The sequence below is a fragment of the Phyllobates terribilis genome, unplaced genomic scaffold (assembly GCF_046119375.1).
Source record: "Phyllobates terribilis strain yellow unplaced genomic scaffold, ASM4611937v1 Scaffold_414__1_contigs__length_1644244, whole genome shotgun sequence".
Classification (NCBI taxonomy): domain Eukaryota; kingdom Metazoa; phylum Chordata; class Amphibia; order Anura; family Dendrobatidae; genus Phyllobates; species Phyllobates terribilis.
Window position 1 is genome coordinate 911,309 of NW_027363174.1, and position 25,222 is coordinate 936,530.

The window sequence follows — 25,222 nt, forward strand, 5'->3', positions numbered from 1 at the left end:
GAAGCTCACAGAGACCGCCATAAGCAACAGTTTAAAAGAATGCCACAGACTAATCAACCAAACTTTTTGGGTTGGTTTCTCTTTTATAGTCTGCAGGCATTAAATGAAAGAAGTCAGTGTTCCAGCAGAGGGAGACAACGTTTCAGAAAAGGCATTGTAGCAAACCAAAAAAGAAATTTTAAGCGCAGCAGAGTAACCAGCTCACATACCTGTTAGCTCAGGTGAGTTTAAAAGGCTGCTGTTGATAACAAGGGCATTTGCTAAATAGATGGTGTGTGTGCAACAATATACTGAAAGGTCAATTATATTGTGCAGCTTATCTCACCACCTGTAGTTATTTAGGTGAAAGCTCCAAAATGCTTGCCTAATATGTCTGTTTATCCAAAAGGAAGTATAGAGGGAGAGCTAGATAGATAGCATTGCATTACATTACATTACATGGCAATGCAATGCACAGTTGCTGAAGTTGAACCAAAATGAGCTTGTCATCTGGCTTCTGCAACTTTTAACATGAAAAATCCAATGAGGAGAAGAAAAGCAAAGCCAAAGAGTCCATCCCAAAATCCGACAAACAAGCAAAATGAACAAAAAGCATTGAATTCAATTCTTTCTGATTTTAGAAACTGCATTAAAGAAGGGGTGCACCGGTCCTGGAGATACTGCAATACCAGGTCAATGCGTGGAGTGGACAGAGCAAGCTCTTTTTCCATCTCCCTGTTCTAAAAATCCATTTAATATATGGTCCCCAGATAGGGGACGTATCAGATATTAAACTGATAAGAACAGATACTACACTTGATCTTAGCCAAAAGGCCGAGAAGCGATAACCAGAATTGGTTTCCGACTACGGTGCCACCCAAGGATTCTGAAAAGTCCATTTGTGGAGATGGCCACCTGGACTCCCGTTAAGAAGACATGCTGTCAACCTCTAGATCCCTCACATGCCTGCACTTTTCGGCTTGCTGCTGCTGCAATCCACGCGTTTTAGATCTGCATAACTCCACCTCTTTTAGCACAGTACCCTCAACCCCCGGCTGTTCCCACCCGCCTCAACACCGTTGGAAGGGAGGAGAACCAATTAAGGCGGGGGGGGGTGGAACGAGCAGCTGTCTACCCTTAGCAGGAGGGTTGCTGATTAATTACCTCTCCTGCTGCTGCTGCTGCTGGCTGTCCAGCAGCAGACTGAAGGTGGCTGCTGCTGTGCGCAGGTATATAAAGGCTCAGAGCCTATTATGACACGCGCAGCCAGCGTTCCATTGCCACATTCCGTCTACTGCAGGCGGGATACCTGGATGGCTGAATGTCACTGAGAAGCTCACAGAGACCGCCATAAGCAACAGTTTAAAAGAATGCCACAGACTAATCAACCAAACTTTTTGGGTTGGTTTCTCTTTTATAGTCTGCAGGCATTAAATGAAAGAAGTCAGTGTTCCAGCAGAGGGAGACAACGTTTCAGAAAAGGCATTGTAGCAAACCAAAAAAGAAATTTTAAGCGCAGCAGAGTAACCAGCTCACATACCTGTTAGCTCAGGTGAGTTTAAAAGGCTGCTGTTGATAACAAGGGCATTTGCTAAATAGATGGTGTGTGTGCAACAATATACTGAAAGGTCAATTATATTGTGCAGCTTATCTCACCACCTGTAGTTATTTAGGTGAAAGCTCCAAAATGCTTGCCTAATATGTCTGTTTATCCAAAAGGAAGTATAGAGGGAGAGCTAGATAGATAGCATTGCATTACATTACATTACATGGCAATGCAATGCACAGTTGCTGAAGTTGAACCAAAATGAGCTTGTCATCTGGCTTCTGCAACTTTTAACATGAAAAATCCAATGAGGAGAAGAAAAGCAAAGCCAAAGAGTCCATCCCAAAATCCGACAAACAAGCAAAATGAACAAAAAGCATTGAATTCAATTCTTTCTGATTTTAGAAACTGCATTAAAGAAGGGGTGCACCGGTCCTGGAGATACTGCAATACCAGGTCAATGCGTGGAGTGGACAGAGCAAGCTCTTTTTCCATCTCCCTGTTCTAAAAATCCATTTAATATATGGTCCCCAGATAGGGGACGTATCAGATATTAAACTGATAAGAACAGATACTACACTTGATCTTAGCCAAAAGGCCGAGAAGCGATAACCAGAATTGGTTTCCGACTACGGTGCCACCCAAGGATTCTGAAAAGTCCATTTGTGGAGATGGCCACCTGGACTCCCGTTAAGAAGACATGCTGTCAACCTCTAGATCCCTCACATGCCTGCACTTTTCGGCTTGCTGCTGCTGCAATCCACGCGTTTTAGATCTGCATAACTCCACCTCTTTTAGCACAGTACCCTCAACCCCCGGCTGTTCCCACCCGCCTCAACACCGTTGGAAGGGAGGAGAACCAATTAAGGCGGGGGGGGGGGGGGGTGGAACGAGCAGCTATCTACCCTTAGCAGGAGGGTTGCTGATTAATTACCTCTCCTGCTGCTGCTGCTGCTGGCTGTCCAGCAGCAGACTGAAGGTGGCTGCTGCTGTGCGCAGGTATATAAAGGCTCAGAGCCTATTATGACACGCGCAGCCAGCGTTCCATTGCCACATTCCGTCTACTGCAGGCGGGATACCTGGATGGCTGAATGTCACTGAGAAGCTCACAGAGACCGCCATAAGCAACAGTTTAAAAGAATGCCACAGACTAATCAACCAAACTTTTTGGGTTGGTTTCTCTTTTATAGTCTGCAGGCATTAAATGAAAGAAGTCAGTGTTCCAGCAGAGGGAGACAACGTTTCAGAAAAGGCATTGTAGCAAACCAAAAAAGAAATTTTAAGCGCAGCAGAGTAACCAGCGCACATACCTGTTAGCTCAGGTGAGTTTAAAAGGCTGCTGTTGATAACAAGGGCATTTGCTAAATAGATGGTGTGTGTGCAACAATATACTGAAAGGTCAATTATATTGTGCAGCTTATCTCACCACCTGTAGTTATTTAGGTGAAAGCTCCAAAATGCTTGCCTAATATGTCTGTTTATCCAAAAGGAAGTATAGAGGGAGAGCTAGATAGATAGCATTGCATTACATTACATTACATGGCAATGCAATGCACAGTTGCTGAAGTTGAACCAAAATGAGCTTGTCATCTGGCTTCTGCAACTTTTAACATGAAAAATCCAATGAGGAGAAGAAAAGCAAAGCCAAAGAGTCCATCCCAAAATCCGACAAACAAGCAAAATGAACAAAAAGCATTGAATTCAATTCTTTCTGATTTTAGAAACTGCATTAAAGAAGGGGTGCACCGGTCCTGGAGATACTGCAATACCAGGTCAATGCGTGGAGTGGACAGAGCAAGCTCTTTTTCCATCTCCCTGTTCTAAAAATCCATTTAATATATGGTCCCCAGATAGGGGACGTATCAGATATTAAACTGATAAGAACAGATACTACACTTGATCTTAGCCAAAAGGCCGAGAAGCGATAACCAGAATTGGTTTCCGACTACGGTGCCACCCAAGGATTCTGAAAAGTCCATTTGTGGAGATGGCCACCTGGACTCCCGTTAAGAAGACATGCTGTCAACCTCTAGATCCCTCACATGCCTGCACTTTTCGGCTTGCTGCTGCTGCAATCCACGCGTTTTAGATCTGCATAACTCCACCTCTTTTAGCACAGTACCCTCAACCCCCGGCTGTTCCCACCCGCCTCAACACCGTTGGAAGGGAGGAGAACCAATTAAGGCGGGGGGTGGGGGTGGAACGAGCAGCTGTCTACCCTTAGCAGGAGGGTTGCTGATTAATTACCTCTCCTGCTGCTGCTGCTGCTGGCTGTCCAGCAGCAGACTGAAGGTGGCTGCTGCTGTGCGCAGGTATATAAAGGCTCAGAGCCTATTATGACACGCGCAGCCAGCGTTCCATTGCCACATTCCGTCTACTGCAGGCGGGATACCTGGATGGCTGAATGTCACTGAGAAGCTCACAGAGACCGCCATAAGCAACAGTTTAAAAGAATGCCACAGACTAATCAACCAAACTTTTTGGGTTGGTTTCTCTTTTATAGTCTGCAGGCATTAAATGAAAGAAGTCAGTGTTCCAGCAGAGGGAGACAACGTTTCAGAAAAGGCATTGTAGCAAACCAAAAAAGAAATTTTAAGCGCAGCAGAGTAACCAGCTCACATACCTGTTAGCTCAGGTGAGTTTAAAAGGCTGCTGTTGATAACAAGGGCATTTGCTAAATAGATGGTGTGTGTGCAACAATATACTGAAAGGTCAATTATATTGTGCAGCTTATCTCACCACCTGTAGTTATTTAGGTGAAAGCTCCAAAATGCTTGCCTAATATGTCTGTTTATCCAAAAGGAAGTATAGAGGGAGAGCTAGATAGATAGCATTGCATTACATTACATTACATGGCAATGCAATGCACAGTTGCTGAAGTTGAACCAAAATGAGCTTGTCATCTGGCTTCTGCAACTTTTAACATGAAAAATCCAATGAGGAGAAGAAAAGCAAAGCCAAAGAGTCCATCCCAAAATCCGACAAACAAGCAAAATGAACAAAAAGCATTGAATTCAATTCTTTCTGATTTTAGAAACTGCATTAAAGAAGGGGTGCACCGGTCCTGGAGATACTGCAATACCAGGTCAATGCGTGGAGTGGACAGAGCAAGCTCTTTTTCCATCTCCCTGTTCTAAAAATCCATTTAATATATGGTCCCCAGATAGGGGACGTATCAGATATTAAACTGATAAGAACAGATACTACACTTGATCTTAGCCAAAAGGCCGAGAAGCGATAACCAGAATTGGTTTCCGACTACGGTGCCACCCAAGGATTCTGAAAAGTCCATTTGTGGAGATGGCCACCTGGACTCCCGTTAAGAATACATGCTGTCAACCTCTAGATCCCTCACATGCCTGCACTTTTCGGCTTGCTGCTGCTGCAATCCACGCGTTTTAGATCTGCATAACTCCACCTCTTTTAGCACAGTACCCTCAACCCCCGGCTGTTCCCACCCGCCTCAACACCGTTGGAAGGGAGGAGAACGAATTAAGGCGGGGGGGGGTGGAACGAGCAGCTGTCTACCCTTAGCAGGAGGGTTGCTGATTAATTACCTCTCCTGCTGCTGCTGCTGCTGCTGGCTGTCCAGCAGCAGACTGAAGGTGGCTGCTGCTGTGCGCAGGTATATAAAGGCTCAGAGCCTATTATGACACGCGCAGCCAGCGTTCCATTGCCACATTCCGTCTACTGCAGGCGGGATACCTGGATGGCTGAATGTCACTGAGAAGCTCACAGAGACCGCCATAAGCAACAGTTTAAAAGAATGCCACAGACTAATCAACCAAACTTTTTGGGTTGGTTTCTCTTTTATAGTCTGCAGGCATTAAATGAAAGAAGTCAGTGTTCCAGCAGAGGGAGACAACGTTTCAGAAAAGGCATTGTAGCAAACCAAAAAAGAAATTTTAAGCGCAGCAGAGTAACCAGCTCACATACCTGTTAGCTCAGGTGAGTTTAAAAGGCTGCTGTTGATAACAAGGGCATTTGCTAAATAGATGGTGTGTGTGCAACAATATACTGAAAGGTCAATTATATTGTGCAGCTTATCTCACCACCTGTAGTTATTTAGGTGAAAGCTCCAAAATGCTTGCCTAATATGTCTGTTTATCCAAAAGGAAGTATAGAGGGAGAGCTAGATAGATAGCATTGCATTACATTACATTACATGGCAATGCAATGCACAGTTGCTGAAGTTGAACCAAAATGAGCTTGTCATCTGGCTTCTGCAACTTTTAACATGAAAAATCCAATGAGGAGAAGAAAAGCAAAGCCAAAGAGTCCATCCCAAAATCCGACAAACAAGCAAAATGAACAAAAAGCATTGAATTCAATTCTTTCTGATTTTAGAAACTGCATTAAAGAAGGGGTGCACCGGTCCTGGAGATACTGCAATACCAGGTCAATGCGTGGAGTGGACAGAGCAAGCTCTTTTTCCATCTCCCTGTTCTAAAAATCCATTTAATATATGGTCCCCAGATAGGGGACGTATCAGATATTAAACTGATAAGAACAGATACTACACTTGATCTTAGCCAAAAGGCCGAGAAGCGATAACCAGAATTGGTTTCCGACTACGGTGCCACCCAAGGATTCTGAAAAGTCCATTTGTGGAGATGGCCACCTGGACTCCCGTTAAGAAGACATGCTGTCAACCTCTAGATCCCTCACATGCCTGCACTTTTCGGCTTGCTGCTGCTGCAATCCACGCGTTTTAGATCTGCATAACTCCACCTCTTTTAGCACAGTACCCTCAACCCCCGGCTGTTCCCACCCGCCTCAACACCGTTGGAAGGGAGGAGAACCAATTAAGGCGGGGGGGGGTGGAACGAGCAGCTGTCTACCCTTAGCAGGAGGGTTGCTGATTAATTACCTCTCCTGCTGCTGCTGCTGCTGGCTGTCCAGCAGCAGACTGAAGGTGGCTGCTGCTGTGCGCAGGTATATAAAGGCTCAGAGCCTATTATGACACGCGCAGCCAGCGTTCCATTGCCACATTCCGTCTACTGCAGGCGGGATACCTGGATGGCTGAATGTCACTGAGAAGCTCACAGAGACCGCCATAAGCAACAGTTTAAAAGAATGCCACAGACTAATCAACCAAACTTTTTGGGTTGGTTTCTCTTTTATAGTCTGCAGGCATTAAATGAAAGAAGTCAGTGTTCCAGCAGAGGGAGACAACGTTTCAGAAAAGGCATTGTAGCAAACCAAAAAAGAAATTTTAAGCGCAGCAGAGTAACCAGCTCACATACCTGTTAGCTCAGGTGAGTTTAAAAGGCTGCTGTTGATAACAAGGGCATTTGCTAAATAGATGGTGTGTGTGCAACAATATACTGAAAGGTCAATTATATTGTGCAGCTTATCTCACCACCTGTAGTTATTTAGGTGAAAGCTCCAAAATGCTTGCCTAATATGTCTGTTTATCCAAAAGGAAGTATAGAGGGAGAGCTAGATAGATAGCATTGCATTACATTACATTACATGGCAATGCAATGCACAGTTGCTGAAGTTGAACCAAAATGAGCTTGTCATCTGGCTTCTGCAACTTTTAACATGAAAAATCCAATGAGGAGAAGAAAAGCAAAGCCAAAGAGTCCATCCCAAAATCCGACAAACAAGCAAAATGAACAAAAAGCATTGAATTCAATTCTTTCTGATTTTAGAAACTGCATTAAAGAAGGGGTGCACCGGTCCTGGAGATACTGCAATACCAGGTCAATGCGTGGAGTGGACAGAGCAAGCTCTTTTTCCATCTCCCTGTTCTAAAAATCCATTTAATATATGGTCCCCAGATAGGGGACGTATCAGATATTAAACTGATAAGAACAGATACTACACTTGATCTTAGCCAAAAGGCCGAGAAGCGATAACCAGAATTGGTTTCCGACTACGGTGCCACCCAAGGATTCTGAAAAGTCCATTTGTGGAGATGGCCACCTGGACTCCCGTTAAGAAGACATGCTGTCAACCTCTAGATCCCTCACATGCCTGCACTTTTCGGCTTGCTGCTGCTGCAATCCACGCGTTTTAGATCTGCATAACTCCACCTCTTTTAGCACAGTACCCTCAACCCCCGGCTGTTCCCACCCGCCTCAACACCGTTGGAAGGGAGGAGAACCAATTAAGGCGGGGGGGGGGGGGGTGGAACGAGCAGCTATCTACCCTTAGCAGGAGGGTTGCTGATTAATTACCTCTCCTGCTGCTGCTGCTGCTGGCTGTCCAGCAGCAGACTGAAGGTGGCTGCTGCTGTGCGCAGGTATATAAAGGCTCAGAGCCTATTATGACACGCGCAGCCAGCGTTCCATTGCCACATTCCGTCTACTGCAGGCGGGATACCTGGATGGCTGAATGTCACTGAGAAGCTCACAGAGACCGCCATAAGCAACAGTTTAAAAGAATGCCACAGACTAATCAACCAAACTTTTTGGGTTGGTTTCTCTTTTATAGTCTGCAGGCATTAAATGAAAGAAGTCAGTGTTCCAGCAGAGGGAGACAACGTTTCAGAAAAGGCATTGTAGCAAACCAAAAAAGAAATTTTAAGCGCAGCAGAGTAACCAGCTCACATACCTGTTAGCTCAGGTGAGTTTAAAAGGCTGCTGTTGATAACAAGGGCATTTGCTAAATAGATGGTGTGTGTGCAACAATATACTGAAAGGTCAATTATATTGTGCAGCTTATCTCACCACCTGTAGTTATTTAGGTGAAAGCTCCAAAATGCTTGCCTAATATGTCTGTTTATCCAAAAGGAAGTATAGAGGGAGAGCTAGATAGATAGCATTGCATTACATTACATTACATGGCAATGCAATGCACAGTTGCTGAAGTTGAACCAAAATGAGCTTGTCATCTGGCTTCTGCAACTTTTAACATGAAAAATCCAATGAGGAGAAGAAAAGCAAAGCCAAAGAGTCCATCCCAAAATCCGACAAACAAGCAAAATGAACAAAAAGCATTGAATTCAATTCTTTCTGATTTTAGAAACTGCATTAAAGAAGGGGTGCACCGGTCCTGGAGATACTGCAATACCAGGTCAATGCGTGGAGTGGACAGAGCAAGCTCTTTTTCCATCTCCCTGTTCTAAAAATCCATTTAATATATGGTCCCCAGATAGGGGACGTATCAGATATTAAACTGATAAGAACAGATACTACACTTGATCTTAGCCAAAAGGCCGAGAAGCGATAACCAGAATTGGTTTCCGACTACGGTGCCACCCAAGGATTCTGAAAAGTCCATTTGTGGAGATGGCCACCTGGACTCCCGTTAAGAAGACATGCTGTCAACCTCTAGATCCCTCACATGCCTGCACTTTTCGGCTTGCTGCTGCTGCAATCCACGCGTTTTAGATCTGCATAACTCCACCTCTTTTAGCACAGTACCCTCAACCCCCGGCTGTTCCCACCCGCCTCAACACCGTTGGAAGGGAGGAGAACCAATTAAGGCGGGGGGTGGGGGTGGAACGAGCAGCTGTCTACCCTTAGCAGGAGGGTTGCTGATTAATTACCTCTCCTGCTGCTGCTGCTGCTGGCTGTCCAGCAGCAGACTGAAGGTGGCTGCTGCTGTGCGCAGGTATATAAAGGCTCAGAGCCTATTATGACACGCGCAGCCAGCGTTCCATTGCCACATTCCGTCTACTGCAGGCGGGATACCTGGATGGCTGAATGTCACTGAGAAGCTCACAGAGACCGCCATAAGCAACAGTTTAAAAGAATGCCACAGACTAATCAACCAAACTTTTTGGGTTGGTTTCTCTTTTATAGTCTGCAGGCATTAAATGAAAGAAGTCAGTGTTCCAGCAGAGGGAGACAACGTTTCAGAAAAGGCATTGTAGCAAACCAAAAAAGAAATTTTAAGCGCAGCAGAGTAACCAGCTCACATACCTGTTAGCTCAGGTGAGTTTAAAAGGCTGCTGTTGATAACAAGGGCATTTGCTAAATAGATGGTGTGTGTGCAACAATATACTGAAAGGTCAATTATATTGTGCAGCTTATCTCACCACCTGTAGTTATTTAGGTGAAAGCTCCAAAATGCTTGCCTAATATGTCTGTTTATCCAAAAGGAAGTATAGAGGGAGAGCTAGATAGATAGCATTGCATTACATTACATTACATGGCAATGCAATGCACAGTTGCTGAAGTTGAACCAAAATGAGCTTGTCATCTGGCTTCTGCAACTTTTAACATGAAAAATCCAATGAGGAGAAGAAAAGCAAAGCCAAAGAGTCCATCCCAAAATCCGACAAACAAGCAAAATGAACAAAAAGCATTGAATTCAATTCTTTCTGATTTTAGAAACTGCATTAAAGAAGGGGTGCACCGGTCCTGGAGATACTGCAATACCAGGTCAATGCGTGGAGTGGACAGAGCAAGCTCTTTTTCCATCTCCCTGTTCTAAAAATCCATTTAATATATGGTCCCCAGATAGGGGACGTATCAGATATTAAACTGATAAGAACAGATACTACACTTGATCTTAGCCAAAAGGCCGAGAAGCGATAACCAGAATTGGTTTCCGACTACGGTGCCACCCAAGGATTCTGAAAAGTCCATTTGTGGAGATGGCCACCTGGACTCCCGTTAAGAATACATGCTGTCAACCTCTAGATCCCTCACATGCCTGCACTTTTCGGCTTGCTGCTGCTGCAATCCACGCGTTTTAGATCTGCATAACTCCACCTCTTTTAGCACAGTACCCTCAACCCCCGGCTGTTCCCACCCGCCTCAACACCGTTGGAAGGGAGGAGAACCAATTAAGGCGGGGGGGGGTGGAACGAGCAGCTGTCTACCCTTAGCAGGAGGGTTGCTGATTAATTACCTCTCCTGCTGCTGCTGCTGCTGCTGGCTGTCCAGCAGCAGACTGAAGGTGGCTGCTGCTGTGCGCAGGTATATAAAGGCTCAGAGCCTATTATGACACGCGCAGCCAGCGTTCCATTGCCACATTCCGTCTACTGCAGGCGGGATACCTGGATGGCTGAATGTCACTGAGAAGCTCACAGAGACCGCCATAAGCAACAGTTTAAAAGAATGCCACAGACTAATCAACCAAACTTTTTGGGTTGGTTTCTCTTTTATAGTCTGCAGGCATTAAATGAAAGAAGTCAGTGTTCCAGCAGAGGGAGACAACGTTTCAGACAAGGCATTGTAGCAAACCAAAAAAGAAATTTTAAGCGCAGCAGAGTAACCAGCTCACATACCTGTTAGCTCAGGTGAGTTTAAAAGGCTGCTGTTGATAACAAGGGCATTTGCTAAATAGATGGTGTGTGTGCAACAATATACTGAAAGGTCAATTATATTGTGCAGCTTATCTCACCACCTGTAGTTATTTAGGTGAAAGCTCCAAAATGCTTGCCTAATATGTCTGTTTATCCAAAAGGAAGTATAGAGGGAGAGCTAGATAGATAGCATTGCATTACATTACATTACATGGCAATGCAATGCACAGTTGCTGAAGTTGAACCAAAATGAGCTTGTCATCTGGCTTCTGCAACTTTTAACATGAAAAATCCAATGAGGAGAAGAAAAGCAAAGCCAAAGAGTCCATCCCAAAATCCGACAAACAAGCAAAATGAACAAAAAGCATTGAATTCAATTCTTTCTGATTTTAGAAACTGCATTAAAGAAGGGGTGCACCGGTCCTGGAGATACTGCAATACCAGGTCAATGCGTGGAGTGGACAGAGCAAGCTCTTTTTCCATCTCCCTGTTCTAAAAATCCATTTAATATATGGTCCCCAGATAGGGGACGTATCAGATATTAAACTGATAAGAACAGATACTACACTTGATCTTAGCCAAAAGGCCGAGAAGCGATAACCAGAATTGGTTTCCGACTACGGTGCCACCCAAGGATTCTGAAAAGTCCATTTGTGGAGATGGCCACCTGGACTCCCGTTAAGAAGACATGCTGTCAACCTCTAGATCCCTCACATGCCTGCACTTTTCGGCTTGCTGCTGCTGCAATCCACGCGTTTTAGATCTGCATAACTCCACCTCTTTTAGCACAGTACCCTCAACCCCCGGCTGTTCCCACCCGCCTCAACACCGTTGGAAGGGAGGAGAACCAATTAAGGCGGGGGGGGGTGGAACGAGCAGCTGTCTACCCTTAGCAGGAGGGTTGCTGATTAATTACCTCTCCTGCTGCTGCTGCTGCTGGCTGTCCAGCAGCAGACTGAAGGTGGCTGCTGCTGTGCGCAGGTATATAAAGGCTCAGAGCCTATTATGACACGCGCAGCCAGCGTTCCATTGCCACATTCCGTCTACTGCAGGCGGGATACCTGGATGGCTGAATGTCACTGAGAAGCTCACAGAGACCGCCATAAGCAACAGTTTAAAAGAATGCCACAGACTAATCAACCAAACTTTTTGGGTTGGTTTCTCTTTTATAGTCTGCAGGCATTAAATGAAAGAAGTCAGTGTTCCAGCAGAGGGAGACAACGTTTCAGAAAAGGCATTGTAGCAAACCAAAAAAGAAATTTTAAGCGCAGCAGAGTAACCAGCTCACATACCTGTTAGCTCAGGTGAGTTTAAAAGGCTGCTGTTGATAACAAGGGCATTTGCTAAATAGATGGTGTGTGTGCAACAATATACTGAAAGGTCAATTATATTGTGCAGCTTATCTCACCACCTGTAGTTATTTAGGTGAAAGCTCCAAAATGCTTGCCTAATATGTCTGTTTATCCAAAAGGAAGTATAGAGGGAGAGCTAGATAGATAGCATTGCATTACATTACATTACATGGCAATGCAATGCACAGTTGCTGAAGTTGAACCAAAATGAGCTTGTCATCTGGCTTCTGCAACTTTTAACATGAAAAATCCAATGAGGAGAAGAAAAGCAAAGCCAAAGAGTCCATCCCAAAATCCGACAAACAAGCAAAATGAACAAAAAGCATTGAATTCAATTCTTTCTGATTTTAGAAACTGCATTAAAGAAGGGGTGCACCGGTCCTGGAGATACTGCAATACCAGGTCAATGCGTGGAGTGGACAGAGCAAGCTCTTTTTCCATCTCCCTGTTCTAAAAATCCATTTAATATTTGGTCCCCAGATAGGGGACGTATCAGATATTAAACTGATAAGAACAGATACTACACTTGATCTTAGCCAAAAGGCCGAGAAGCGATAACCAGAATTGGTTTCCGACTACGGTGCCACCCAAGGATTCTGAAAAGTCCATTTGTGGAGATGGCCACCTGGACTCCCGTTAAGAAGACATGCTGTCAACCTCTAGATCCCTCACATGCCTGCACTTTTCGGCTTGCTGCTGCTGCAATCCACGCGTTTTAGATCTGCATAACTCCACCTCTTTTAGCACAGTACCCTCAACCCCCGGCTGTTCCCACCCGCCTCAACACCGTTGGAAGGGAGGAGAACCAATTAAGGCGGGGGGGGGGGGTGGAACGAGCAGCTGTCTACCCTTAGCAGGAGGGTTGCTGATTAATTACCTCTCCTGCTGCTGCTGCTGCTGGCTGTCCAGCAGCAGACTGAAGGTGGCTGCTGCTGTGCGCAGGTATATAAAGGCTCAGAGCCTATTATGACACGCGCAGCCAGCGTTCCATTGCCACATTCCGTCTACTGCAGGCGGGATACCTGGATGGCTGAATGTCACTGAGAAGCTCACAGAGACCGCCATAAGCAACAGTTTAAAAGAATGCCACAGACTAATCAACCAAACTTTTTGGGTTGGTTTCTCTTTTATAGTCTGCAGGCATTAAATGAAAGGAGTCAGTGTTCCAGCAGAGGGAGACAACGTTTCAGAAAAGGCATTGTAGCAAACCAAAAAAGAAATTTTAAGCGCAGCAGAGTAACCAGCTCACATACCTGTTAGCTCAGGTGAGTTTAAAAGGCTGCTGTTGATAACAAGGGCATTTGCTAAATAGATGGTGTGTGTGCAACAATATACTGAAAGGTCAATTATATTGTGCAGCTTATCTCACCACCTGTAGTTATTTAGGTGAAAGCTCCAAAATGCTTGCCTAATATGTCTGTTTATCCAAAAGGAAGTATAGAGGGAGAGCTAGATAGATAGCATTGCATTACATTACATTACATGGCAATGCAATGCACAGTTGCTGAAGTTGAACCAAAATGAGCTTGTCATCTGGCTTCTGCAACTTTTAACATGAAAAATCCAATGAGGAGAAGAAAAGCAAAGCCAAAGAGTCCATCCCAAAATCCGACAAACAAGCAAAATGAACAAAAAGCATTGAATTCAATTCTTTCTGATTTTAGAAACTGCATTAAAGAAGGGGTGCACCGGTCCTGGAGATACTGCAATACCAGGTCAATGCGTGGAGTGGACAGAGCAAGCTCTTTTTCCATCTCCCTGTTCTAAAAATCCATTTAATATATGGTCCCCAGATAGGGGACGTATCAGATATTAAACTGATAAGAACAGATACTACACTTGATCTTAGCCAAAAGGCCGAGAAGCGATAACCAGAATTGGTTTCCGACTACGGTGCCACCCAAGGATTCTGAAAAGTCCATTTGTGGAGATGGCCACCTGGACTCCCGTTAAGAAGACATGCTGTCAACCTCTAGATCCCTCACATGCCTGCACTTTTCGGCTTGCTGCTGCTGCAATCCACACGTTTTAGATCTGCATAACTCCACCTCTTTTAGCACAGTACCCTCAACCCCCGGCTGTTCCCACCCGCCTCAACACCGTTGGAAGGGAGGAGAACCAATTAAGGCGGGGGGGTGGGGGTGGAACGAGCAGCTGTCTACCCTTAGCAGGAGGGTTGCTGATTAATTACCTCTCCTGCTGCTGCTGCTGGCTGTCCAGCAGCAGACTGAAGGTGGCTGCTGCTGTGCGCAGGTATATAAAGGCTCAGAGCCTATTATGACACGCGCAGCCAGCGTTCCATTGCCACATTCCGTCTACTGCAGGCGGGATACCTGGATGGCTGAATGTCACTGAGAAGCTCACAGAGACCGCCATAAGCAACAGTTTAAAAGAATGCCACAGACTAATCAACCAAACTTTTTGGGTTGGTTTCTCTTTTATAGTCTGCAGGCATTAAATGAAAGAAGTCAGTGTTCCAGCAGAGGGAGACAACGTTTCAGAAAAGGCATTGTAGCAAACCAAAAAAGAAATTTTAAGCGCAGCAGAGTAACCAGCTCACATACCTGTTAGCTCAGGTGAGTTTAAAAGGCTGCTGTTGATAACAAGGGCATTTGCTAAATAGATGGTGTGTGTGCAACAATATACTGAAAGGTCAATTATATTGTGCAGCTTATCTCACCACCTGTAGTTATTTAGGTGAAAGCTCCAAAATGCTTGCCTAATATGTCTGTTTATCCAAAAGGAAGTATAGAGGGAGAGCTAGATAGATAGCATTGCATTACATTACATTACATGGCAATGCAATGCACAGTTGCTGAAGTTGAACCAAAATGAGCTTGTCATCTGGCTTCTGCAACTTTTAACATGAAAAATCCAATGAGGAGAAGAAAAGCAAAGCCAAAGAGTCCATCCCAAAATCCGACAAACAAGCAAAATGAACAAAAAGCATTGAATTCAATTCTTTCTGATTTTAGAAACTGCATTAAAGAAGGGGTGCACCGGTCCTGGAGATACTGCAATACCAGGTCAATGCGTGGAGTGGACAGAGCAAGCTCTTTTTCCATCTCCCTGTTCTAAAAATCCATTTAATATATGGTCCCCAGATAGGGGACGTATCAGATATTAAACTGATAAGAACAGATACTACACTTGATCTTAGCCAAAAGGCCGAGAAGCGATAACCAGAATTGGTTTCCGACTACGGTGCCACCCAAGGATTCTGAAAAGTCCATTTGTGGAGATGGCCACCTGGACTCCCGTTAAGAATACATGCTGTCAACCTCTAGATCCCTCACATGCCTGCACTTTTCGGCTTGCTGCTGCTGCAATCCACGCGTTTTAGATCTGCATAACTCCACCTCTTTTAGCACAGTACCCTCAACCCCCGGCTGTTCCCACCCGCCTCAACACCGTTGGAAGGGAGGAGAACCAATTAAGGCGGGGGGGGGTGGAACGAGCAGCTGTCTACCCTTAGCAGGAGGGTTGCTGATTAATTACCTCTCCTGCTGCTGCTGCTGCTGCTGGCTGTCCAGCAGCAGACTGAAGGTGGCTGCTGCTGTGCGCAGGTATATAAAGGCTCAGAGCCTATTATGACACGCGCAGCCAGCGTTCCATTGCCACATTCCGTCTACTGCAGGCGGGATACCTGGATGGCTGAATGTCACTGAGAAGCTCACAGAGACCGCCATAAGCAACAGTTTAAAAGAATGCCACAGACTAATCAACCAAACTTTTTGGGTTGGTTTCTCTTTTATAGTCTGCAGGCATTAAATGAAAGAAGTCAGTGTTCCAGCAGAGGGAGACAACGTTTCAGAAAAGGCATTGTAGCAAACCAAAAAAGAAATTTTAAGCGCAGCAGAGTAACCAGCTCACATACCTGTTAGCTCAGGTGAGTTTAAAAGGCTGCTGTTGATAACAAGGGCATTTGCTAAATAGATGGTGTGTGTGCAACAATATACTGAAAGGTCAATTATATTGTGCAGCTTATCTCACCACCTGTAGTTATTTAGGTGAAAGCTCCAAAATGCTTGCCTAATATGTCTGTTTATCCAAAAGGAAGTATAGAGGGAGAGCTAGATAGATAGCATTGCATTACATTACATTACATGGCAATGCAATGCACAGTTGCTGAAGTTGAACCAAAATGAGCTTGTCATCTGGCTTCTGCAACTTTTAACATGAAAAATCCAATGAGGAGAAGAAAAGCAAAGCCAAAGAGTCCATCCCAAAATCCGACAAACAAGCAAAATGAACAAAAAGCATTGAATTCAATTCTTTCTGATTTTAGAAACTGCATTAAAGAAGGGGTGCACCGGTCCTGGAGATACTGCAATACCAGGTCAATGCGTGGAGTGGACAGAGCAAGCTCTTTTTCCATCTCCCTGTTCTAAAAATCCATTTAATATATGGTCCCCAGATAGGGGACGTATCAGATATTAAACTGATAAGAACAGATACTACACTTGATCTTAGCCAAAAGGCCGAGAAGCGATAACCAGAATTGGTTTCCGACTACGGTGCCACCCAAGGATTCTGAAAAGTCCATTTGTGGAGATGGCCACCTGGACTCCCGTTAAGAAGACATGCTGTCAACCTCTAGATCCCTCACATGCCTGGACTTTTCGGCTTGCTGCTGCTGCAATCCACGCGTTTTAGATCTGCATAACTCCACCTCTTTTAGCACAGTACCCTCAACCCCCGGCTGTTCCCACCCGCCTCAACACCGTTGGAAGGGAGGAGAACCAATTAAGGCGGGGGGGGGTGGAACGAGCAGCTGTCTACCCTTAGCAGGAGGGTTGCTGATTAATTACCTCTCCTGCTGCTGCTGCTGCTGGCTGTCCAGCAGCAGACTGAAGGTGGCTGCTGCTGTGCGCAGGTATATAAAGGCTCAGAGCCTATTATGACACGCGCAGCCAGCGTTCCATTGCCACATTCCGTCTACTGCAGGCGGGATACCTGGATGGCTGAATGTCACTGAGAAGCTCACAGAGACCGCCATAAGCAACAGTTTAAAAGAATGCCACAGACTAATCAACCAAACTTTTTGGGTTGGTTTCTCTTTTATAGTCTGCAGGCATTAAATGAAAGAAGTCAGTGTTCCAGCAGAGGGAGACAACGTTTCAGAAAAGGCATTGTAGCAAACCAAAAAAGAAATTTTAAGCGCAGCAGAGTAACCAGCTCACATACCTGTTAGCTCAGGTGAGTTTAAAAGGCTGCTGTTGATAACAAGGGCATTTGCTAAATAGATGGTGTGTGTGCAACAATATACTGAAAGGTCAATTATATTGTGCAGCTTATCTCACCACCTGTAGTTATTTAGGTGAAAGCTCCAAAATGCTTGCCTAATATGTCTGTTTATCCAAAAGGAAGTATAGAGGGAGAGCTAGATAGATAGCATTGCATTACATTACATTACATGGCAATGCAATGCACAGTTGCTGAAGTTGAACCAAAATGAGCTTGTCATCTGGCTTCTGCAACTTTTAACATGAAAAATCCAATGAGGAGAAGAAAAGCAAAGCCAAAGAGTCCATCCCAAAATCCGACAAACAAGCAAAATGAACAAAAAGCATTGAATTCAATTCTTTCTGATTTTAGAAACTGCATTAAAGAAGGGGTGCACCGGTCCTGGAGATACTGCAATACCAGGTCAATGCGTGGAGTGGACAGAGCAAGCTCTTTTTCCATCTCCCTGTTCTAAAAATCCATTTAATATATGGTCCCCAGATAGGGGACGTATCAGATATTAAACTGATAAGAACAGATACTACACTTGATCTTAGCCAAAAGGCCGAGAAGCGATAACCAGAATTGGTTTCCGACTACGGTGCCACCCAAGGATTCTGAAAAGTCCATTTGTGGAGATGGCCACCTGGACTCCCGTTAAGAAGACATGCTGTCAACCTCTAGATCCCTCACATGCCTGCACTTTTCGGCTTGCTGCTGCTGCAATCCACGCGTTTTAGATCTGCATAACTCCACCTCTTTTAGCACAGTACCCTCAACCCCCGGCTGTTCCCACCCGCCTCAACACCGTTGGAAGGGAGGAGAACCAATTAAGGCGGGGGGGGGGTGGAACGAGCAGCTGTCTACCCTTAGCAGGAGGGTTGCTGATTAATTACCTCTCCTGCTGCTGCTGCTGCTGGCTGTCCAGCAGCAGACTGAAGGTGGCTGCTGCTGTGCGCAGGTATATAAAGGCTCAGAGCCTATTATGACACGCGCAGCCAGCGTTCCATTGCCACATTCCGTCTACTGCAGGCGGGATACCTGGATGGCTGAATGTCACTGAGAAGCTCACAGAGACCGCCATAAGCAACAGTTTAAAAGAATGCCACAGACTAATCAACCAAACTTTTTGGGTTGGTTTCTCTTTTATAGTCTGCAGGCATTAAATGAAAGAAGTCAGTGTTCCAGCAGAGGGAGACAACGTTTCAGAAAAGGCATTGTAGCAAACCAAAAAAGAAATTTTAAGCGCAGCAGAGTAACCAGCTCACATACCTGTTAGCTCAGGTGAGTTTAAAAGGCTGCTGTTGATAACAAGGGCATTTGCTAAATAGATGGTGTGTGTGCAACAATATACTGAAAGGTCAATTATATTGTGCAGCTTATCTCACCACCTGTAGTTATTTAGGTGAAAGCTCCAAAATGCTTGCCTAATATGTCTGTTTATCCAAAAGGAAGTATAGAGGGAGAGCTAGATAGATAGCATTGCATTACTTTACATTACATGGCAATGCAATGCACAGTTGCTGAAGTTGAACCAAAATGAGCTTGTCATCTGGCTTCTGCAACTTTTAACATGAAAAATCCAATGAGGAGAAGAAAAGCAAAGCCAAAGAGTCCATCCCAAAATCCGACAAACAAGCAAAATGAACAAAAAGCATTGAATTCAATTCTTTCTGATTTTAGAAACTGCATTAAAGAAGGGGTGCACCGGTCCTGGAGATACTGCAATACCAGGTCAATGCGTGGAGTGGACAGAGCAAGCTCTTTTTCCATCTCCCTGTTCTAAAAATCCATTTAATATATGGTCCCCAGATAGGGGACGTATCAGATATTAAACTGATAAGAACAGATACTACACTTGATCTTAGCCAAAAGGCCGAGAAGCGATAACCAGAATTGGTTTCCGACTACGGTGCCACCCAAGGATTCTGAAAAGTCCATTTGTGGAGATGGCCACCTGGACTCCCGTTAAGAAGACATGCTGTCAACCTCTAGATCCCTCACATGCCTGCACTTTTCGGCTTGCTGCTGCTGCAATCCACGCGTTTTAGATCTGCATAACTCCACCTCTTTTAGCACAGTACCCTCAACCCCCGGCTGTTCCCACCCGCCTCAACACCGTTGGAAGGGAGGAGAACCAATTAAGGCGGGGGGGGTGGAACGAGCAGCTGTCTACCCTTAGCAGGAGGGTTGCTGATTAATTACCTCTCCTGCTGCTGCTGCTGCTGGCTGTCCAGCAGCAGACTGAAGGTGGCTGCTGCTGTGCGCAGGTATATAAAGGCTCAGAGCCTATTATGACACGCGCAGCCAGCGTTCCATTGCCACATTCCGTCTACTGCAGGCGGGATACCTGGATGGCTGAATGTCACTGAGAAGCTCACAGAGACCGCCATAAGCAACAGTTTAAAAGAATGCCACAGACTAATCAACCAAACTTTTTGGGTTGGTTTCTCTTTTATAGTCTGCAGGCATTAAATGAAAGAAGTCAGTGTTCCAGCAGAGGGAGACAACGTTTCAGAAAAGGCATTGTAGCAAACCAAAAAAGAAATTTTAAGCGCAGCAGAGTAACCAGCTCACATACCTGTTAGCTCAGGTGAGTTTAAAAGGCTGCTGTTGATAACAAGGGCATTTGCTAAATAGATGGTGTGTGTGCAACAATATACTGAAAGGTCAATTATATTGTGCAGCTTATCTCACCACCTGTAGTTATTTAGGTGAAAGCTCCAAAATGCTTGCCTAATATGTCTGTTTATCCAAAAGGAAGTATAGAGGGAGAGCTAGATAGATAGCATTGCATTACATTACATTACATGGCAATGCAATGCACAGTTGCTGAAGTTGAACCAAAATGAGCTTGTCATCTGGCTTCTGCAACTTTTAACATGAAAAATCCAATGAGGAGAAGAAAAGCAAAGCCAAAGAGTCCATCCCAAAATCCGACAAACAAGCAAAATGAACAAAAAGCATTGAATTCAATTCTTTCTGATTTTAGAAACTGCATTAAAGAAGGGGTGCACCGGTCCTGGAGATACTGCAATACCAGGTCAATGCGTGGAGTGGACAGAGCAAGCTCTTTTTCCATCTCCCTGTTCTAAAAATCCATTTAATATATGGTCCCCAGATAGGGGACGTATCAGATATTAAACTGATAAGAACAGATACTACACTTGATCTTAGCCAAAAGGCCGAGAAGCGATAACCAGAATTGGTTTCCGACTACGGTGCCACCCAAGGATTCTGAAAAGTCCATTTGTGGAGATGGCCACCTGGACTCCCGTTAAGAAGACATGCTGTCAACCTCTAGATCCCTCACATGCCTGGACTTTTCGGCTTGCTGCTGCTGCAATCCACGCGTTTTAGATCTGCATAACTCCACCTCTTTTAGCACAGTACCCTCAACCCCCGGCTGTTCCCACCCGCCTCAACACCGTTGGAAGGGAGGAGAACCAATTAAGGCGGGGGGGGGGGTGGAACGAGCAGCTGTCTACCCTTAGCAGGAGGGTTGCTGATTAATTACCTCTCCTGCTGCTGCTGCTGCTGGCTGTCCAGCAGCAGACTGAAGGTGGCTGCTGCTGTGCGCAGGTATATAAAGGCTCAGAGCCTATTATGACACGCGCAGCCAGCGTTCCATTGCCACATTCCGTCTACTGCAGGCGGGATACCTGGATGGCTGAATGTCACTGAGAAGCTCACAGAGACCGCCATAAGCAACAGTTTAAAAGAATGCCACAGACTAATCAACCAAACTTTTTGGGTTGGTTTCTCTTTTATAGTCTGCAGGCATTAAATGAAAGAAGTCAGTGTTCCAGCAGAGGGAGACAACGTTTCAGAAAAGGCATTGTAGCAAACCAAAAAAGAAATTTTAAGCGCAGCAGAGTAACCAGCTCACATACCTGTTAGCTCAGGTGAGTTTAAAAGGCTGCTGTTGATAACAAGGGCATTTGCTAAATAGATGGTGTGTGTGCAACAATATACTGAAAGGTCAATTATATTGTGCAGCTTATCTCACCACCTGTAGTTATTTAGGTGAAAGCTCCAAAATGCTTGCCTAATATGTCTGTTTATCCAAAAGGAAGTATAGAGGGAGAGCTAGATAGATAGCATTGCATTACATTACATTACATGGCAATGCAATGCACAGTTGCTGAAGTTGAACCAAAATGAGCTTGTCATCTGGCTTCTGCAACTTTTAACATGAAAAATCCAATGAGGAGAAGAAAAGCAAAGCCAAAGAGTCCATCCCAAAATCCGACAAACAAGCAAAATGAACAAAAAGCATTGAATTCAATTCTTTCTGATTTTAGAAACTGCATTAAAGAAGGGGTGCACCGGTCCTGGAGATACTGCAATACCAGGTCAATGCGTGGAGTGGACAGAGCAAGCTCTTTTTCCATCTCCCTGTTCTAAAAATCCATTTAATATATGGTCCCCAGATAGGGGACGTATCAGATATTAAACTGATAAGAACAGATACTACACTTGATCTTAGCCAAAAGGCCGAGAAGCGATAACCAGAATTGGTTTCCGACTACGGTGCCACCCAAGGATTCTGAAAAGTCCATTTGTGGAGATGGCCACCTGGACTCCCGTTAAGAAGACATGCTGTCAACCTCTAGATCCCTCACATGCCTGCACTTTTCGGCTTGCTGCTGCTGCAATCCACGCGTTTTAGATCTGCATAACTCCACCTCTTTTAGCACAGTACCCTCAACCCCCGGCTGTTCCCACCCGCCTCAACACCGTTGGAAGGGAGGAGAACCAATTAAGGCGGGGGGGGGGTGGAACGAGCAGCTGTCTACCCTTAGCAGGAGGGTTGCTGATTAATTACCTCTCCTGCTGCTGCTGCTGCTGGCTGTCCAGCAGCAGACTGAAGGTGGCTGCTGCTGTGCGCAGGTATATAAAGGCTCAGAGCCTATTATGACACGCGCAGCCAGCGTTCCATTGCCACATTCCGTCTACTGCAGGCGGGATACCTGGATGGCTGAATGTCACTGAGAAGCTCACAGAGACCGCCATAAGCAACAGTTTAAAAGAATGCCACAGACTAATCAACCAAACTTTTTGGGTTGGTTTCTCTTTTATAGTCTGCAGGCATTAAATGAAAGAAGTCAGTGTTCCAGCAGAGGGAGACAACGTTTCAGAAAAGGCATTGTAGCAAACCAAAAAAGAAATTTTAAGCGCAGCAGAGTAACCAGCTCACATACCTGTTAGCTCAGGTGAGTTTAAAAGGCTGCTGTTGATAACAAGGGCATTTGCTAAATAGATGGTGTGTGTGCAACAATATACTGAAAGGTCAATTATATTGTGCAGCTTATCTCACCACCTGTAGTTATTTAGGTGAAAGCTCCAAAATGCTTGCCTAATATGTCTGTTTATCCAAAAGGAAGTATAGAGGGAGAGCTAGATAGATAGCATTGCATTACATTACATTACATGGCAATGCAATGCACAGTTGCTGAAGTTGAACCAAAATGAGCTTGTCATCTGGCTTCTGCAACTTTTAACATGAAAAATCCAATGAGGAGAAGAAAAGCAAAGCCAAAGAGTCCATCCCAAAATCCGACAAACAAGCAAAATGAACAAAAAGCATTGAATTCAATTCTTTCTGATTTTAGAAACTGCATTAAAGAAGGGGTGCACCGGTCCTGGAGATACTGCAATACCAGGTCAATGCGTGGAGTGGACAGAGCAAGCTCTTTTTCCATCTCCCTGTTCTAAAAATCCATTTAATATATGGTCCCCAGATAGGGGACGTATCAGATATTAAACTGATAAGAACAGATACTACACTTGATCTTAGCCAAAAGGCCGAGAAGCGATAACCAGAATTGGTTTCCGACTACGGTGCCACCCAAGGATTCTGAAAAGTCCATTTGTGGAGATGGCCACCTGGACTCCCGTTAAGAAGACATGCTGTCAACCTCTAGATCCCTCACATGCCTGCACTTTTCGGCTTGCTGCTGCTGCAATCCACACGTTTTAGATCTGCATAACTCCACCTCTTTTAGCACAGTACCCTCAACCCCCGGCTGTTCCCACCCGCCTCAACACCGTTGGAAGGGAGGAGAACCAATTAAGGCGGGGGGGTGGGGGTGGAACGAGCAGCTGTCTACCCTTAGCAGGAGGGTTGCTGATTAATTACCTCTCCTGCTGCTGCTGCTGCTGGCTGTCCAGCAGCAGACTGAAGGTGGCTGCTGCTGTGCGCAGGTATATAAAGGCTCAGAGCCTATTATGACACGCGCAGCCAGCGTTCCATTGCCACATTCCGTCTACTGCAGGCGGGATACCTGGATGGCTGAATGTCACTGAGAAGCTCACAGAGACCGCCATAAGCAACAGTTTAAAAGAATGCCACAGACTAATCAACCAAACTTTTTGGGTTGGTTTCTCTTTTATAGTCTGCAGGCATTAAATGAAAGAAGTCAGTGTTCCAGCAGAGGGAGACAACGTTTCAGAAAAGGCATTGTAGCAAACCAAAAAAGAAATTTTAAGCGCAGCAGAGTAACCAGCTCACATACCTGTTAGCTCAGGTGAGTTTAAAAGGCTGCTGTTGATAACAAGGGCATTTGCTAAATAGATGGTGTGTGTGCAACAATATACTGAAAGGTCAATTATATTGTGCAGCTTATCTCACCACCTGTAGTTATTTAGGTGAAAGCTCCAAAATGCTTGCCTAATATGTCTGTTTATCCAAAAGGAAGTATAGAGGGAGAGCTAGATAGATAGCATTGCATTACATTACATTACATGGCAATGCAATGCACAGTTGCTGAAGTTGAACCAAAATGAGCTTGTCATCTGGCTTCTGCAACTTTTAACATGAAAAATCCAATGAGGAGAAGAAAAGCAAAGCCAAAGAGTCCATCCCAAAATCCGACAAACAAGCAAAATGAACAAAAAGCATTGAATTCAATTCTTTCTGATTTTAGAAACTGCATTAAAGAAGGGGTGCACCGGTCCTGGAGATACTGCAATACCAGGTCAATGCGTGGAGTGGACAGAGCAAGCTCTTTTTCCATCTCCCTGTTCTAAAAATCCATTTAATATATGGTCCCCAGATAGGGGACGTATCAGATATTAAACTGATAAGAACAGATACTACACTTGATCTTAGCCAAAAGGCCGAGAAGCGATAACCAGAATTGGTTTCCGACTACGGTGCCACCCAAGGATTCTGAAAAGTCCATTTGTGGAGATGGCCACCTGGACTCCCGTTAAGAAGACATGCTGTCAACCTCTAGATCCCTCACATGCCTGCACTTTTCGGCTTGCTGCTGCTGCAATCCACGCGTTTTAGATCTGCATAACTCCACCACTTTTAGCACAGTACCCTCAACCCCCGGCTGTTCCCACCCGCCTCAACACCGTTGGAAGGGAGGAGAACCAATTAAGGCGGGGGGGGGTTGGAACGAGCAGCTGTCTACCCTTAGCAGGAGGGTTGCTGATTAATTACCTCTCCTGCTGCTGCTGCTGCTGGCTGTCCAGCAGCAGACTGAAGGTGGCTGCTGCTGTGCGCAGGTATATAAAGGCTCAGAGCCTATTATGACACGCGCAGCCAGCGTTCCATTGCCACATTCCGTCTACTGCAGGCGGGATACCTGGATGGCTGAATGTCACTGAGAAGCTCACAGAGACCGCCATAAGCAACAGTTTAAAAGAATGCCACAGACTAATCAACCAAACTTTTTGGGTTGGTTTCTCTTTTATAGTCTGCAGGCATTAAATGAAAGAAGTCAGTGTTCCAGCAGAGGGAGACAACGTTTCAGAAAAGGCATTGTAGCAAACCAAAAAAGAAATTTTAAGCGCAGCAGAGTAACCAGCTCACATACCTGTTAGCTCAGGTGAGTTTAAAAGGCTGCTGTTGATAACAAGGGCATTTGCTAAATAGATGGTGTGTGTGCAACAATATACTGA

The 25,222-nt window shown here is 45.1% G+C and overlaps 19 non-coding genes across 19 annotated transcripts; all 19 read right to left on the reverse strand.

The window, feature by feature from the left end:
* Positions 1–634: 634 nt before the first annotated feature.
* Positions 635–825, reverse strand: LOC141226787 (U2 spliceosomal RNA). The gene has a single exon (XR_012293911.1). It is a non-coding gene; the product is annotated as a U2 spliceosomal RNA (small nuclear RNA).
* A 1,119-nt stretch (positions 826–1,944) lies between these two features.
* On the reverse strand, positions 1,945–2,135 carry LOC141226788 (U2 spliceosomal RNA). The gene has a single exon (XR_012293912.1). It is a non-coding gene; the product is annotated as a U2 spliceosomal RNA (small nuclear RNA).
* A 1,125-nt stretch (positions 2,136–3,260) lies between these two features.
* On the reverse strand, positions 3,261–3,451 carry LOC141226789 (U2 spliceosomal RNA). Its single transcript, XR_012293913.1, has one exon. It is a non-coding gene; the product is annotated as a U2 spliceosomal RNA (small nuclear RNA).
* A 1,122-nt stretch (positions 3,452–4,573) lies between these two features.
* LOC141226791 (U2 spliceosomal RNA) lies at positions 4,574–4,764 on the reverse strand. The gene has a single exon (XR_012293915.1). It is a non-coding gene; the product is annotated as a U2 spliceosomal RNA (small nuclear RNA).
* A 1,122-nt stretch (positions 4,765–5,886) lies between these two features.
* LOC141226792 (U2 spliceosomal RNA) lies at positions 5,887–6,077 on the reverse strand. The gene has a single exon (XR_012293916.1). It is a non-coding gene; the product is annotated as a U2 spliceosomal RNA (small nuclear RNA).
* A 1,119-nt stretch (positions 6,078–7,196) lies between these two features.
* On the reverse strand, positions 7,197–7,387 carry LOC141226794 (U2 spliceosomal RNA). The gene has a single exon (XR_012293917.1). It is a non-coding gene; the product is annotated as a U2 spliceosomal RNA (small nuclear RNA).
* A 1,124-nt stretch (positions 7,388–8,511) lies between these two features.
* LOC141226795 (U2 spliceosomal RNA) lies at positions 8,512–8,702 on the reverse strand. The gene has a single exon (XR_012293918.1). It is a non-coding gene; the product is annotated as a U2 spliceosomal RNA (small nuclear RNA).
* A 1,122-nt stretch (positions 8,703–9,824) lies between these two features.
* On the reverse strand, positions 9,825–10,015 carry LOC141226796 (U2 spliceosomal RNA). Its single transcript, XR_012293919.1, has one exon. It is a non-coding gene; the product is annotated as a U2 spliceosomal RNA (small nuclear RNA).
* Positions 10,016–11,137: 1,122 nt separating this feature from the next.
* LOC141226798 (U2 spliceosomal RNA) lies at positions 11,138–11,328 on the reverse strand. The gene has a single exon (XR_012293921.1). It is a non-coding gene; the product is annotated as a U2 spliceosomal RNA (small nuclear RNA).
* Positions 11,329–12,447: 1,119 nt separating this feature from the next.
* LOC141225972 (U2 spliceosomal RNA) lies at positions 12,448–12,638 on the reverse strand. Its single transcript, XR_012293203.1, has one exon. It is a non-coding gene; the product is annotated as a U2 spliceosomal RNA (small nuclear RNA).
* A 1,122-nt stretch (positions 12,639–13,760) lies between these two features.
* Positions 13,761–13,951, reverse strand: LOC141226799 (U2 spliceosomal RNA). Its single transcript, XR_012293922.1, has one exon. It is a non-coding gene; the product is annotated as a U2 spliceosomal RNA (small nuclear RNA).
* A 1,120-nt stretch (positions 13,952–15,071) lies between these two features.
* On the reverse strand, positions 15,072–15,262 carry LOC141226800 (U2 spliceosomal RNA). The gene has a single exon (XR_012293923.1). It is a non-coding gene; the product is annotated as a U2 spliceosomal RNA (small nuclear RNA).
* Positions 15,263–16,384: 1,122 nt separating this feature from the next.
* LOC141226801 (U2 spliceosomal RNA) lies at positions 16,385–16,575 on the reverse strand. Its single transcript, XR_012293924.1, has one exon. It is a non-coding gene; the product is annotated as a U2 spliceosomal RNA (small nuclear RNA).
* A 1,119-nt stretch (positions 16,576–17,694) lies between these two features.
* On the reverse strand, positions 17,695–17,885 carry LOC141226802 (U2 spliceosomal RNA). The gene has a single exon (XR_012293925.1). It is a non-coding gene; the product is annotated as a U2 spliceosomal RNA (small nuclear RNA).
* A 1,120-nt stretch (positions 17,886–19,005) lies between these two features.
* Positions 19,006–19,196, reverse strand: LOC141226803 (U2 spliceosomal RNA). Its single transcript, XR_012293926.1, has one exon. It is a non-coding gene; the product is annotated as a U2 spliceosomal RNA (small nuclear RNA).
* Positions 19,197–20,314: 1,118 nt separating this feature from the next.
* Positions 20,315–20,505, reverse strand: LOC141226804 (U2 spliceosomal RNA). The gene has a single exon (XR_012293927.1). It is a non-coding gene; the product is annotated as a U2 spliceosomal RNA (small nuclear RNA).
* Positions 20,506–21,626: 1,121 nt separating this feature from the next.
* Positions 21,627–21,817, reverse strand: LOC141226805 (U2 spliceosomal RNA). Its single transcript, XR_012293928.1, has one exon. It is a non-coding gene; the product is annotated as a U2 spliceosomal RNA (small nuclear RNA).
* A 1,120-nt stretch (positions 21,818–22,937) lies between these two features.
* On the reverse strand, positions 22,938–23,128 carry LOC141226806 (U2 spliceosomal RNA). The gene has a single exon (XR_012293929.1). It is a non-coding gene; the product is annotated as a U2 spliceosomal RNA (small nuclear RNA).
* A 1,123-nt stretch (positions 23,129–24,251) lies between these two features.
* LOC141226807 (U2 spliceosomal RNA) lies at positions 24,252–24,442 on the reverse strand. The gene has a single exon (XR_012293930.1). It is a non-coding gene; the product is annotated as a U2 spliceosomal RNA (small nuclear RNA).
* Positions 24,443–25,222: the final 780 nt, after the last annotated feature.